At 38.1% G+C, this 13,508-nt stretch overlaps 1 long non-coding RNA gene across 1 annotated transcript; it reads left to right on the forward strand.

The window, feature by feature from the left end:
• Nucleotides 1–7,354: 7,354 nt before the first annotated feature.
• On the forward strand, nucleotides 7,355–9,281 carry LOC308397472. Its single transcript, XR_013971780.1, has 3 exons — nucleotides 7,355–7,444; nucleotides 8,531–8,623; nucleotides 8,759–9,281. It is a non-coding gene; the product is annotated as an uncharacterized lncRNA (long non-coding RNA).
• The last annotated feature ends 4,227 nt before the right edge of the window (nucleotides 9,282–13,508 follow it).

Consider the following 13,508-nt stretch of genomic DNA (forward strand, 5'->3'; position numbering starts at 1 on the left):
AATCTCTCCATTTATAAAATAAAATAAATACATTTGGAGACTCCTAGTTTTCACTGGATAGTGCCTGGCACACCAGTGTTGAGCTCAGAAAGTAACTGAATCTGTGTCTGACTTTAGGGCATGTGTTGGATTGGCACTAAATTTTGAGACCCCTCCAAAACCCCCCACAGAGGACTGAAACACCGGCATCAGCTGTATGGGGTGCTTCAAGGTTCAAGGTTCAAGGTTCTTTATTTGTCACATGCATAGTTATACAAGTATAACACACAGTGAAATGTAGCCTGACACGCTCCTCGACATGTGCAAAAAAATTGGGGGGGGGGGGGGGGGGGGGGGGGGGTGTAGAGGAAAAACATTATATTTAAATATATATATATATATGTAGTATATACAAATACTTGAACAAATACTTAATATTCACAAAAGTGGAGATTCTAGCACGGCTGTTCCCTTATGGTAAGACGATTGCTGGGCTGAAGCAGGTGTGCGACCAGGGCCACCTGTTCACTGATTCAACCGCAGCCAGAGCCAGGAGGATCACCAGGAGGATCATCCCTGGCGATGATGGTGGTGCCCGGTGGTGGAGGTTGTCGCAGCTGCTGAGTGGTGGTGGTGACCCCTGCTCTCTCTTTCAGACCCAGGCAGCCCAGACTGTGGTGCAGAGCCGGGAGGGCCCTGCTACGCCGCGCATGGCTTTCCTGCTGGGTCTCGTGGGTATCGGCATGTCCGTCTACAGCTCACGCCAGCTCACGCTGCACTACAAGCCCTCAAATCACCTCTTTAGATGAAATGGATGGAGAACACACAGACTTTTCTTTTTTCTTTTGGGAAATACGCTTATTAAATGTGGACTCCAGCAAGTTTGTTTTTGTAGTTAAGAAACGGTCTAACACCTCTAAACCTCACAGTGATTTATACACTTTCCAGTTTTGTGAGGTTTAGGGATGTTGATGAATTTTGTTTCCTGGCTCAAAATTCACAATAAGCAGAAACAAGTGAAAATGATGGGATAAATAATAAATAAGGCTATTTCCCAAAAACTCAAACTGTCGATTGAAGTGATGTTACCACATTGTATGTTTCTGTTCTGTATTTTTTCTTATGTGCATCCCTACTAATTATTCCCTTCATGTGGTTAAAGTTCAATATTTAATTTGTTATAATGTTGTGGTATTTGAGTTGACAAGATTGTTGCCTTAAGGCTCAGATAGTGCAGTTAAAAAGCAGAAAAACATATTTTAAAAAATCCCTCTTACTTCAAGTACCGTGCATTTTTTTTTTTCAACCTATATGCAGTAACACAGAGGCAGCTTTTGATGTTTCTGCTGAACGTTGTTGATGCTGCACTCGAGCCACAGTCCCAGCCCATGTTTGGTGCCTTACTGTGGGAGTATTCAGTCAGAGCTGGCCTTTGAAATGCATCAGCGGTCTTCAGAGACACTAAATACAGCTTAGCCAAGCCTAAAGAAATCTCTTCCAAAATCCTCAATCTTTTAATCATTCCTTTCTTTATCTGTGAGATTTTGGCAAACTCTGTGATGTAACACAGAGATCCCAGCTCCCTCTTCTTTCTGGAGGAGGAAAGCCAGCGTTGTGATGTCTTGGCCTGTTTGTGCTTCTTGGATTTCTTGTGTAACAGAGAGATCAAATTAGAAGCATATTTAAATCAGGGTAACTGAAGTCTGCTTTCACTCTCAATTCTTGTCGAGAGTTGACAGCGTGGGTTTCTGATATCTTTTTCCGCTCTATCAAAATGCCAGAGAAGTGAAGAAAATCTGCCTGCTCACAGTCGGCTGCTCAGAAGAGCACAAAGAAAAATGCTTTAACAGAAACATAAGAAATGTGAAGCCTTTGAGATGCGAGCAATGCTGTTTTGCACTTTTTTGTTGTGTGTACATATTTTGTATATAATCGTGTACATATTGCATGCTGAATGAGATTAGTAGCCAATGACGTGGTGTGCTACCAGCCTGTGATGTGAGCTGGACTGGGGGACGTCTGGCTGGATTGACACACAGCACTGCTGTGTTGGTGTCAGGCATAGGAACCAGGACAGCCACCCTGGGTACCACCTGGACAGCCATGTGAATCCACCCGGATCTCTCCCATTTGCACCCCACTGTAAATCAAAGTGAATGTAGATGAATGACCACTACGGTCTCTTAACATAGGTAGACTCCTTTTCTGGGAGTGGGGGCGGGTATCTTCTGTGCACAGTAAATTTCAATGGAAAAAACACTTTGACAGCATATGAATGTATTGCCTACAGGGAATAAAACTGATCAGTTAAACTGTAATTGTGAAGATGACTGTGTCATAATCACCTGGCTAAAGCAGTTTAGCGTGAACAGGTCACAGAGGAGGTGCAGTTATGCTGCAATCCCTCAAAGATCTTCTGTCTTTTTTTAGATAAGCTTATACGTAAAGGTGAGAGGCTTCTGAAATACAGATATAGATATAGCAGTTCAAGAAGTGTGCTTTTTTATGTCTGTTAACTGCATGGCAAAGATTCAAATCTCCGTAGGGTGATTTTAAATAATATGTTGTTGTTATGCTTTATTATTGCTGAAGCTTTACTCGTTTAGCTTTCTTGTTAGTGTTTGTGGACTAATGGCATAAAATGTCTCAAATACTGCTGATTATCTGAGTTTGTAATTAGAACTGTGTATGTTTAAGCCCATCATCATATCCTTTATTTATTTAGCTAGGTCCTTTTGATGTTACAAAAGGCCAGAGGAGATTATTTGCATGCCACCAGAGTGCTTCTGTGTTATTATTATTTTTATTTTTTAATTTATAAGTAGTAAAACTGAGCTGTGGTGTCATGGATCGTTAAGGTTTACCTGAAGCATTCTAAATACACAACTCAGCACCTCTGAAAATGCATTATTTTGTACTGTTCAGTGTATTCGTGTGTGCTAATAAATCAGTAGAACTCAACACAAGGTCTTTTTTGTGTATCCTGCAAATTTCAGAGTCCTGATCTGAAGAAAAACAACTTTCTGCTATGTAAATGAAAAGAAGGTAATGCTTTATGTGCTCACTAGATGTCAGCGTACTTGTTTTTAGCCATTTTCTCAGGACGCAACAAGTGCACAACCTGGACAATATGGGAGGAAAGGAAATGACCCATCATTTACACAAGCTGAGGGAACATTATCAGCAAAGCAAATATTTGAAGGAATACTGGTATTTCATAAATTTCCACTGCAGTCCCACCTGGTTTGTCAATCACTTCAGTTCACAAAGTAGAGAAAATCCCCAGAGCATGTGCTTAAATCATATCTCGTGATTTAAACAGATATTTGTTTTGCTTTCTGCCTTTTTAAGGTTTTTGGTTGGTTACTTTCTGCAGGGAAATAACATATTGTTCTCTAACAGCTGGAGATTCATGCTGTTTCAAATCAGCCAAATTGACAAACACTTCAGAAAGTCACATTTCCATTGAACTGCTAACAAGTGAAGGCTGACCCACTTATAGATGTACATGTGAGCTGCTTTGGGAACAAGCCCTGCTCTATGTCGGTAGGAGCCAGTCATGGTTGCAGTTGTGCTACTTACAGGGAAAATGAGTGGAAATATACTGGGAACTTGTGATACTTGCAGTGATTAAAATGGGGTTTAACCACTTGTTGGTAACAGTCACACCAGTGTGGTGGCCACAGTGGGCACAGCTAAACATGCCTATTCTTCTGGGTTTTAAGAAAAACCTGTTTCCTCGGGGTGGAACATCAGGAAATCTTACTAATGAGCAAACATTAGAGAGGCAATGTGGAGACAGTTTAGACATGTGCACAGGAGGCATAGTGGATATAATGGACGAAGGATGTTGAAGATGAAGCTGCCAGAAATGAGGAAAAGACCACAGAAGACCAAAGAGAGGATGCATGAATGCCGTGAAGGACAAGCAGAGGGTTGGTGTCACATACATGATGAGGTGAGACTGCAGCAGATGAACCACTGCGATGACCCCTAAAGGGAGCAGTCAAAAAAAGAAGAAGAGAAGAACATCTGGAATCAGGACAGAGAGACATTTTCTTAGTCTGCCTCATTCAAGTTCACAAAAACACACTCACACACACTCACACATACACACACACACAGAGGTCCTTTGTGTTTCAGAGCCGTCACCTCAGCAGGCTCTTGTTACGTCCCTTAAAGCCAACAACAAAGAGCTGAATGTCTTTTCTACCAGAGCGATGGATGAGAGGGGATCAGGGGCATATCCACATAACCTGATAAGCCTGATACCGTTGGTGAGACTGTATGTGTTTGTAGGTATTTTCAGAGTTATTTCTCCCTTATAATCACCTAATACAAGCACATGTTAATGAAAAGAGGGAAATTGTAACAAGATGGCCTGACTTAATAATGTGCATTGTACAGCGGCACCTCCAGTGGGTTTTGTAACAAGAAACAATCTGTCAATGTAGACAACAAAAAATTAAAGCGCCTCTGACCAACAGCAGGCCACAAGAAAAGCAAGCATTCCTCTCGTACTGTATGTCCCTTTCTTATAGCTTATATCCTCTTCTTGAATCAGTTCCACACATTATTAAAGAAAAAAAGGTGGTTTTGCAAATTTGTGGTGCCAAAACGAGACCCACTAATGTCAGCAGTTATGCAAGGGGTTTCACAAGACATAACCAAACACCAGCACCAGCAGCATCAGCAGGGAGAGACTCCTACGCTTTAACTTTTGCTACGCATAGATATCTAATCTGTCTTTTCCCCTCAAATACACCAAGATAACTAGAATCAAAAATGTAGCTTTTCAAAATATTCTTTATTACATACTTTCCTGTTTCTATTCTGACTTTAGAATGTCATTCAATTATGATTGGATTTTCATAGATGATTTATAGGCTGAAATGTAACTTTTCAGCAAATAGTTTCATATATCTGTGAAGCATAAAGAGGGAAATAAAGACATATTTCTATCAGATTCCCATGTACACACAGAAGCATAAACAGATTGATGTGAGAAAGCACTTTTCCTTTTTTAACCCTATGAATTTGTATGTTTTACTCACACGTTCTTTCTTCTTTTAAATACCTCATTAACAACAAAAGAGCTTTATTTTTTTAAGTTATATTTTTGGCATTTAAAATTAAAAAAAAGAACAAAATATAATGCTTTCAGAGTTTTTTCATTCATTCATTTCATTTGTTTGCTTAAACAGTAAATGACTGGAACTATTAAAAGGAATAAATTGCTAGAAAAATACTAAAAGGAAAGTTTGCACATTTACTAAGTAAAAGAATAAATAGAACAATAAAATATGAACCTTATTAAAATGCAGCAGCTCATTATCTTTTCTATGCAAATACAGTCACGTGTTCCCAGATTCATTAGTCAAAAGAAAAAGAAATTCAATCAATGATCTTTAATTCTGTAGAAATGTATTTTTTTTTTGTCATGTTTTGTCCTTCCTGGGCTTATTTATAGACTTAAAGAGGAAACAGCAGCTTTGTGGGTGCGTGATTGTTCCCAAACACTAAGGGCGAGCTGTATATGCAAAGACACATCTAACCGGTGTTAGGCCTACACTTCAAAATTAACGAGGTGTGATCACGTAAATGTCTCCTCTCTTTGTGCTGAAGCAGTGAGTTACAAGTGTTTGATAACACTTATGTAGAAAATCCTGTGGCATATATAACAGTGCAGCTGAGCTACATTGCTACTGCCAAGTCATCTATCTTAGGGGAAATGCCCTCAGACATACAGCACAATTTGTGCAATTGCCTCTGAGACCAGTGGAAACATGATTTATATTTACGTTTAAAATCCCAAATGCAGGATTGAAAAAGCATGCATTTTCCAAGCTCTGGCCCTGATGATGTCCAAAACCCCCAAAACCTGCTAAACAGCTTTAAATCATGCTGTTTCACTGACTTACCCTCACGGTTATGGTTTCTGACCTTTCCTTTTGTTTTCTGTCTTCACCTTTCAGTGTTTTACGTGCCCTTCATTGACAGCCCTTGAACATACAGGCAGGGCTTTTGTAAGGAAAGAGAGGAGGAAAACTATAATGACTTTAATGTTTATTGGAATATACAGAAGGAATGGCTGCATTTGAGTGAGAATGGTCTAGGTTTGAATTCTGAAACTTTACTTGATGCGTGAATGTACAACCTCATTTGGTATTTTGATGACGGTGATGGAGAGGGCTGCTGGGCTGAGATCTGATGATTGTTAAGGCCATGGCATAAATTCATATAATATTCATCTTCATGAGATCATTCAGTGCCCCATAAATACAGGCAGCAACACACCCATCAGGGTTTCCTTTAATTTCTCGCCCATTGATACTTTTAGGCACATATTGCCTGATTTTCATGAGTGTTTGGTGGTTTTACTCTTACCTAATGTTTAAATCAAACATATATATAATGTCCTGCAGTGTTCAGAGAGCAAACATTTGAGTTTAAGTCACTCTTTATGTGACAGAAGCACAGCTCAGCTCAGCAGATATTCTCTTAGGAACATCTTGGTGAGTTGGCCTGTGGACATACAGTAATTAAAGCTTTAATCTCTGTTCTTGGCTAACATGTTCTGCTGCAGTGACCTGTGGATCTCATCAGATAGTTGCTGAGTCACAGTTAATCTCAGCCCGTCTCCTTCTGTTTGCTGAGCAACCACAGTGAGCATAAATACAGTGTAAAGACGATAAGGTGTTAAAAATAACTTGTTTTCCAACATTTATCAGACCGGGAAAATCTGAAAGATGATTTTAAAAGTTCTCTTTGCAACAACACACTGCTCAAGACAGGCTATAAGAAATCAGCAGTGGTTACAAAGATTTGTAATGTACACACAGCAAAATAAACAAAATAAATAAACCAAGATAAAGAGTGAAAAGTAAAAAGATTCCCAAATATCAACCACAAAGCTAAGGTAACTTAAAACTTTAGGATAAGCAGCAGTCTGTAAGTGAATGGAGCAGCAAATGTGAATGTGTTGTAGACACAAATAGTGCTTCGTAGTGTAGTGGGTTACACACCTTACAAGCAAAAGACCTATGGTTTGATCTCAGGAGCAGATGCAACTTTGCAAACATGTTGTGGTGTCTCTCTCTTTAAGGGAGTATCTGAAAGTACACTCTAAGAAATGATACATTGATGTTGCTAGCATTATGTAAACGTTTTATGTTAAAATTAATGTCACAATTGATTTTTAACTCTAAACACAAGGATATTGTTTTGATTTTAATTAATAACACAATATTTCAATACAACAAAATGCAGTACATTAAATTCAACGTAAAAAGTTCATTTAAAATGAACAGCACTTTAATTTGAAGAGGATTGTCCTAACAGGCTCTCCGTACTTCTCAGTTTGCACATGTGCAGTGTGGAAGTTTGAACAACTGCCATTTTCAAACGAAACTTGCATCATGCTCAGAAGCCTGGATAAAATCCATTGCCATTTGAGGATTATTTGGTAAGTACAACCATTTAAGGATGACATATTTGGTTAATGTGTACTAAATGATAAACATCCGACATTTTCGGGAGTACTTCTGTATGTTTTATTTTAAAACAAATGATGTCTGGTAATTTTTTTTTTTTAGCATTCTAGCTTGTATGCCTCTCACAGGTGTTATTAGTCAGGCATTTAACAAATATTATTGGGCCCACTTCGGTGTAATTTCCCAAAATGTTTTACGATTCATGTTAAGCTGCAACTTGCCTACTAAGAACTGCAGCTTTAAAATTACTCCCAACATCTACCGCGCATGCTCCCTGGTGTCAGTAATGAGCACCAGGAGCGCCAGCGATCCGATCCGTTTGAAGAATGAAATATATGTATAGTGTATTTTAGAAACATGCATCAAATAAGTTGCTACATTGTTTGAAGGAATTCTACCCCGTGTTGATATCTGGTTTAGTGTTAATATCAGTGATTAAAGTGTAAGACATGCATTTATCTTGTGTCATTAAAATGCAGCATTATGTGTAATACAGCTATATGTAATGCATTTAACTCCTTGTATCAGTTCCATTGATTATCAAAGTGACAATTTGTGTGTTCCCCCTTCATTTTATGTTGGTCAGCTAGTTCTGTCTGTCAGTAGATGCAACAAAAGTGGCTCAGATGTGATTGTGGTTACTGTTATCTTTTATTGTAACTCTTGTTATCGTAATAAATACCAGAAAATATTGTGATAGGATTTTGAATCCATATTGCCGAGTTCTAATCTTCTATTTCATTTTAACATTTTTAGGGGTACAATTAATAATTATATTGTTGAACAGTCTAGAATTGATTAAAGCAAAAGTGAAAGCTTTCATGTATTGTCAAAAATGAAAAGCTTCTAGTTTTGTGTTCATATATTTGTTGATCTGACTCAGAAGAATCAGTGCCTAACCAATCATTAACCTCACTGAATGTCACTAATGTGAGTTGTCAAACATTGTTTAATTACTCATCGCTAATCACTCATCTGTTAATATTTTTGACTTTGGTTTGGGAAGAGGTGGAAAAGAACCAAAATCTTGTCTCACATTGAGTTCTTATCTCCACCAGAATATCAGCATTGATGTTCGACGGGAATGCGTCCTAAAAACTATCTGTGTCTACTTAAATAAAAAGCCAGATGACCTGTTCAAGGAATTCTTGGTAAGTTAGAAAAGGGGAAAGATCAGTTTGTTTGTTTGGTTTTTTTAATTTGGGATAGTAAATTGAAGGTGGGCTCATTTGTTCATATGTATCTATATGCAAGTAACTTTTTCCCCCCTTTGTTTTCATTTTAAGGATATGGATCTTAGTGCAAGAAGAGAAACGGAGCAGCTGACTTTAGGAGTCTGTGTTGTCAGACATGAAGGAGCAGACTCTGCAGATACACCTGAGGACATTGGTGTCATCATAGAAGGATACACTGTGCTGAAAGCTCTTAGTGATGTGGCAAAGGGGTGTGCCCTCCTGCTTGGACTAATCTACAGTCTAAATCTGAGGTACCCAAAGCACCTGAAATACATATTTGAATTTCTTCAGAAGGTGCTGATGGAGTTGGATGGGAACAACCTATCCATGAATGTGCAAGTTCTGAAAAACAAACTGCTTGAGTGAAACAGCCTGCACTGAACTATAGAGGACACTGAACTGGTTACAAGATTCTCAAACCCATCTCCTTGCACTTTATAAACTGTTCAGTTTGAATTCCGCAAGAACTTCTGCAAGGCCTCATACTTTTTGGCATGCTTTGTTCATGTTGAACTTTTACCACCATCCAGCTACATTGAACAAGACTGCTCCTAAGTTTGGACTTCATTTTAAGTTTTGGGGAAAAAAAAAGGTTTTTTTTAAATATGGACAAAAATGCCACTAAAGTCATTTCTACTTGTTGTTTATAGGACTGTATTGTGAGTTTTCCATTGTACCCGAAGCAAGTTTAAATTAAGTCATGTTAATGTTAAAAATGTTGGAATCACAACACTTTCCAGTTTTAATAACTTGATTTTAACATTCTGCATTATGTCTTCCTGTACTTAATATGCACTTGCATATATGTGAAGATATTTTTGTTTAGGAAAAAGGCATTGATCTAGAATTTTGAACAGCTCAAAGTTTGCTTCAGCACATTTTACACCAAGTGTTATTAAAGTTGGGTTAACTGAATAAAATTGTGTTTGATTTATTCAAGTTACTTTAAATAGAGTAAGTAATTTAATCCTATAGTTTCAGTAGAGCTCGTTTAGGGTTAGTCAATTTATCAGATGTACTTAAAATTTGTTGTTCAAATTAAATGTGTCATACATTTTAGATTTCACTAACCCAGTTGTGTGGAACCGGTTGACATAACTGGGTGGAGTAAATGCAACATCTTATTTTATAGAGTAAGTAGGGCTTGTTTTGGTTGAGTAGATTTTATTTAGTGTTGTCAATTTAAGTCAACATGTTAGTTAGATCAACATTATGATATTTAGTTAATACAACACCATTCTTGTGATTTGCATTTAATTAGCCAAAGCTTGACAGATGTACTTAAAATTTGTTGTTCAAATTAAGTGTATCATACATTTTATATTTCACTAACCCAGTTATGTGGAACCGGTTGACATAACTGGGTGGAGTAAATGCAACATTTTATTTCTTAGTGTAGTAGATTTACGGATGTTGACAGAGGGAATAACTCTAAGACCCAAACTATTTTGTTGACGTATGTAGGACATTAAGGAAGATTGGAGCAGAATTGCTAAAATTGCTTTGTGGAAATGAATATACAGGTGACTGTGTCACGGCGGGGATCGCTGGTGTGTTTATGGTGTGGACCCAAAAGCAGACAAGGGAGAGGCAGAACTGAATCCTTACTAAAAAAGCAAGCCGTTTATTTCAGGTTGATGTTAAAAAACAGAAAACAAGACAAGGTGTACTGGGACAAATAAAAACTAGAAACTAAGCTGGGAGCAGCTAAGCTAACTATGAAAACTAAGACGTGAGAGACAGGAACATGGAACTGAACAGGAACATGCAAAACATGAACATGAAGAATCAAAAACATGAACATGAACCTGAGCAGTAGTAAGAAAAAAACAGCCAAAAAACTCTGTGACCAGATATGACTCGCCGCGAAGACAACAGACAACCCGACAAAGAACAGAGGAAGACAGAAGACCTAAATGCACAGAAGGATACTGAGGGAAGTGGAAACCCCTGGGGGACACAGCTGACACAAATGATCATGATGTCACAGGGAAAAGTAAAACTAAACACACTGAACATGGAAACACCAGAACTTTCAAAATAAAACAGATTAAAAATGGAGCAACATGAACTGGGACACGCAAGCTTGATACAAGAGGGAGAGGGACACAGAGGAGAGAGACACAAGGGGAACCTACATAGAAGAGGAGACAACACATGACAAACAGAAAAAGACTCAGAAAAAAGGAGACATAGGTGAAACATAAACTAGAGTAAAACTCAACTAAATCCAAGCTGGTAATAACCACACAAGAACTTAACGTATTTCCAATATAAGAATGTAAAATGTAAAATAAACTCAAAACGCTGGGTCGCAGACTCAGCCCTTGATAGACTGAGTCTAAAAGAAGTACTAGCATAACTCAAGCGTAAAATAGGCAGTAACCGTTAAATGCTTTAAGATTTGTGATGAATCTCAGTGCTCAGTAGATAGCGTAGCAGCATAACCCTGCACTAATTCAAAAGTGGTAGCAAAAAATCTCCTACCTGCCTCAAATTAAAGGAAGTATTTGATTTAATTACAAAGTTTTAAAACAGAAATCCCAGACTCCAACTTTACTTTTTTTAAAACCAGTTGCCGTCTGTGAGTCATAAAATTGACACTTACCAATTATAACTCCACACTATTTGTTGTGGGAAACTAACTCAGTCTTGGAGCCTGGTGCACAGTGATACATAAAAAAAGGAACATTGCATTCTTGACATTCCAGTAGGAGAGGTCCAAGGACTGATCCCTGTGGCACACCCCTATCAAATAATTTTCAAACTATCACACATTTCTTCTCTGATACGTTGTGGGTTGTTTTTTTTCCTTTAACATTGCATAATCCACAGCCTTTTTTTTGCTATTTAATATTTTTCTCCTTCTTTCAGCTGCTCCCTTTTGGGTTTTGCAGCAGTGGATCATCCATTGCACCCTATCCCTTGTGTCCTCTTCTGTCCCATCAACCCTCTGTATGTCCTCCTTCACCACATCCATCTGCGGTCATCCTCCCCTCCTCCTGGCTGATCCATCGTGAAGATCTCTCAATGAGTATGAATGACTACAGTAACAGTTTTGGTTTGTTACTTAAATGCTATTAAAAATCAAGAAACTTCAGATTATCAGTATTTTCCTTTTCTTTGTTTAAAGTAAACCCAGAATGTTGAATTTTGACCACATGATGGTAGCAGAAATAAGTTGCAAAGATGACACTGGCATATTTATTTAAGTCAACAAAGTTTAAGTGTTGCTTATTTAATGATTAAGCATTATGAGGCAACATTGTTGTTCATTTCATGTTTCTATTCTCTGCCAGTTCCTGAGAGAAAAGTTCAGCTCTTTAACTGCAAAATTCTGCATTACACTCACTTAATAGTTGCTGACTTTGTCTATGTGTCATCCTCTGCTGGAAAGAGAGCATGTAATTCACTTTTAAAGCTTTTCCTCTTTGTTGAAGCCAAAATGATGGAGTGAAGGTGGTCAAAGGTAACAAAACCAAAGCTTTCACCTGAATGACACCAAAATGCTCTGCTACAAGACTTCCATTCTCTCAGTAGTACAGAGAGGTTATTAAAACAGCCTTAAAATGACAAGAAGCTGCAACGTCACCGCTGCATCACTTTTTAAACCACATGTAACTGTCTTAGTGTATTAGTGAAGCACAGGTACACAATTAACAGGTTAAGCATGCTTAACAAGCACTACAATGGCCCAAATCTCTTGTTTAAGCTCTGTACGTGTATGTCCATGTCAGATGTTAAAAGCAGGCCGGATAATCCCCGTTGTGTCCCGCCACGACTGATCATACCTGACCCACTATCTCGTGGGTCAGGTATGACCATACGTGACTATGTACAGCAGCAGTTAGTCCACTAATGGGTATTGTTACCACAACATGAGTAATTAGTTTCTAGTAACTATGATACTTGACCTTCAAGCACTTCTCAAAGAATGAATTGTAAATATGTTAGTTAAACAGTATTATTACTGTCATGTTTCCTGTCAGTGACCACAGTGATTAACATTCACTGATATTTTTGCTGAAACATTAAAAGTCTATTAGATATTAGACACCCAGTATTAGTAAACACTGTAGGTGCTTTCTAAAGCCTTGGGGAAATTCATTAAATACAGGATTGTAATTCAGTAGGGATGCATTATGTTTCCCATTAGTTTGTACTCCAGCCTTGACATGTTAAAAACAAGAACTTCACTGTCTGAATTAAAATTATGTCATAAATGTCTAAATGAGAAAACACCACTGAGAATAAAAAGAACTCTTTCGAATGGGTTTCAATTTAAAAATGCTGTTTTTTTTAAATGGTAAAACATAATTTTTCCCGTAAATAAAGGGAACACAAAAATGTACAGACGTCAATCAGGAGGTCCCAGTAAAGTATAAAAGAACACACGTCACTCCATCCTTTGAATTTCTAATTTGGGGGGCTGGTAATTGTGTGTGGGTAAAGACAATTAAGGGGATTGATTAGTGATGTGCCTGTTTGCATCAGAGCCACCTCGCCCGTAAATAACCTCTGTGTTGATACAGTAAGAATGTGTTGATGCATTTCCAAGAAATGGTCTCAGGTGAACAGTTGACCCTGTGATTAACTTTATTATCAAAGGTCACTGATCTGACTGAAGATGGATCCTGACGGCCAGTCGTGGCTTACGTCAGCTGACACTAAACTTTATATACGAGCAATAGAATAAACCGAAACAGGTTATTGGGGACATTTGTCTGTGATGTAACCCTGTTTTCAGTGTCGGCCGTGTAATGATTCTGTTTTGCACCTTATTGTGGCGTAAGTAGTAAAA

The sequence above is a fragment of the Rhamphochromis sp. 'chilingali' genome (genome assembly GCF_963969265.1).
Source record: "Rhamphochromis sp. 'chilingali' genome assembly, chromosome: 5".
NCBI classification, from domain to species: Eukaryota; Metazoa; Chordata; class Actinopteri; order Cichliformes; family Cichlidae; genus Rhamphochromis; species Rhamphochromis sp. 'chilingali'.